Raw genomic sequence first — 2,915 nt, 5'->3', positions numbered from 1 at the left:
TCATACACACACGCAACAAAATAGCACAAAAATATGACATAGCAAGAGATTTTTTTTCCTATTCAAAGTTTAACAAGTTTTGTCCCCCAAATCGTTTACACAATTGATCCACTTTTACTATTAGCTTCCTCATGAGGAGTTCTTTAAAACTAGATCTCTTGTTGGTATGTCTGATAAATATTTTTGTGTACTTGCAGATCACTGTCACTTGTCGTATTTAGCCACTTAGTTAACATATTCAGTTAACTTAGTTGTGAGGTTTCTGAACGTCAATATACAGTATTAAAAGACTTGTTTCATGGTACTTGTGTGGGTTAATGCATTTTCTTGCTTATTGTTAACACTTTAATACTCATTCTATAGCTCTTCACAACATTCTAAGTTTAAAAATATACAAAATTATTGTATGGTACTTCCTCCGTTTCTTTTTAATCTACATATAGGGTTTGTCTGAAGTCAAACTCTGACCAGCTTTATAGAAAAAAAATCAACATTCTCAATACGAAATTAATATCATTAGATGCATCATGAAATTAATTTTTATACTATGTAGCTTTAGTATGATATTTTAAATATAATTTTGGTCAAACTTTATATAGTTTGACTTCAAACAAACCTTATATGCAGAGTAAAAAATGAAGGGGGTCACTATACACAATGTTTGTGGCAATTGTTCTGGTTAATATGACAACTATCGTGACATAATCTAACAATTGATGGCGTCAAAAAAATTAAACATATGAATATGGGATCTTGTTTCGAATAGCTCGCTGAGACAACTCTCTGGCTAAGACACGTCAATAATAAGATTAATGGCTTGAAGACGAATCATTTTGAATTTAGCAATTAGTGCCATGATGTCACCATGAGGTGGAAGATTGCACGCATGCATTTCCTCCCTAAGGGAAAAACACCATTGGGATGCACTTTTGCACACACATGCAATGTAGATTTTCCTTTCTTCTCAATTTATTGACCACTATATGGACACTTAAATTGGAAGTAGAAGATAGTCAAATGCCCAAATGGCCCCCCTCTCCCTCAACCTGGCCTACCCACCCACACTCTCGCATCCAACGCCTCTTCACTCGTCGACGTGCCGGACAAGCCGCACTATGTTTGCTCCTGTCAAATTGTGCTACGATGTCGCCTAGGCGTCCGGAACGCCATGGTCTCGACTTCGAGGACCAGATCAATTATGGCCGGCAAACACCAGTTTCTATGCACCTCTTGTGGCTAGTGCACCCTTCTCTACACAACCTTATCCACCACCAAGCTCAATCTAGACTCCACGTGGGTTGCCACTCTACTACCGAATACTTGCAGTGGCCGCACATCTAAGTACTTCGTCGCCCAACTTGACGAACTCAATTTCGGTGCCATAGCCTAGATCCTACTCCAACAAGACTACCTCACATAGAAATTTACTTTTGACTTCTAGCTGAACATATATGTTTTCCTCCGGTATCGTCGGCACCACGCACACTTGCAAAACCCTAGTTGACCTAATCCACACACATGGTGACCTACTGGCTAACTTCAAAGTCACAACATGGCAAAAATTTCAAGTTTAACAATGATCAATAGCCTTTTCATCTTCATTACCATGAAATCCATTAGCTTCAAGGATAGTAATAATTTCAAGTTCAATAAATACACTGATAGAGGCGAAGGTGTCCTAGTGTTTCGATGAGAGGTAGCTACCATTTCCGATGGAACTCGACTTTGACGATTCGACTATGACCGTGCGAAGAAGTCGCACCTTAGCAATCGCTAAACCAACTTCAAGAGGTTACTAACCACGTCGGAACACGATCAACCTGGCCAAGAGAGTCTATTTTCTGCACACAAATGAAGAACAAACAAGAAACTGAGATTACAATCTGGATATTGCGAATATAAAAGGAAAACTTTATTGATCAAGTGGGGTTCTATGACGTCTTGGTCTGATCATTGAACACAAACGAAGGACGCAAGTTGCAGTTATGGTGAACTTTAATCTAAAAAACCCAAGTCTAAAATGACGCCCTAAGGGTTGTATTTATAGGGAGACAGAGGGGAATTTTGTCCATCCTTGGCAAGATGGGACTAAAATTCATTTTCCTATTAATACGGATTCTAAAAACAACATATTAAGTGTATTTTGAAATTACATGGGTTTGGTACAAAAATAAGGTGGCGACACACCTATATTACGTTATGGACGAAATTTATGAAAGGTCATCTTATATATTTCGTCCATGTCCTTTGTATGTCATCATGATGGCTCTAAAGTGCTGAAAACTTCATTAGAAAACTCCGTTCTTGTTCCCTTTCCGCTCGCCATCATCTTCATGCTTGATCATGCTCCGATGTTCGTCCTTCTTGTCCGTGTTGGCTCCTTCATTTGTAAGCAAAACAAATATAACCAATTTAGGCAGCATCATATCCTCATGAACATTAGAATCATTACCAACAAATGAAAGTACCTGGTAATTTAGTCGGCGTGCGCAAGCTCTAATAATTGGTTCAGTATGTGTAGCAGCAGGGGTTGTGGGTGTAACTGTATTAGTGATGTCCTCATCAGACATCATAAGAGTAACATTTAAAATAAATATGAGAAGCACAAATGTCATCATCAGGGAGAAACATGTCTCCTGAAGCTTTCTTCTAAATAGGTCAATTAAAGCATAAGGGTCTTTTGGTGTTACGTACCATACAAGCTCTAGAAAAATTCTCGTCATATCAATTCAGTTGGTGTTCTTAAAGTAACCACTTTATGTTATGACTATGAAGTCGACCGACAGTAGAACAAAAAGTAAAAATCAGAGAAGCATCTAGTGGAACAAAGGTAAATCTAAGTAGCAGTGCTCACAAAATTAAACATGCCATACGCACCAGAATAACAAAGTACTCAAAATCGTCTTCGAAGCAAT

This window comes from Triticum dicoccoides, chromosome 6A, assembly GCF_002162155.2.
Source record: "Triticum dicoccoides isolate Atlit2015 ecotype Zavitan chromosome 6A, WEW_v2.0, whole genome shotgun sequence".
NCBI classification, from domain to species: domain Eukaryota; kingdom Viridiplantae; phylum Streptophyta; class Magnoliopsida; order Poales; family Poaceae; genus Triticum; species Triticum dicoccoides.
The sequence above is the reverse complement of the archived record's forward strand: the minus strand, read 5'-3'. Positions refer to the sequence as shown.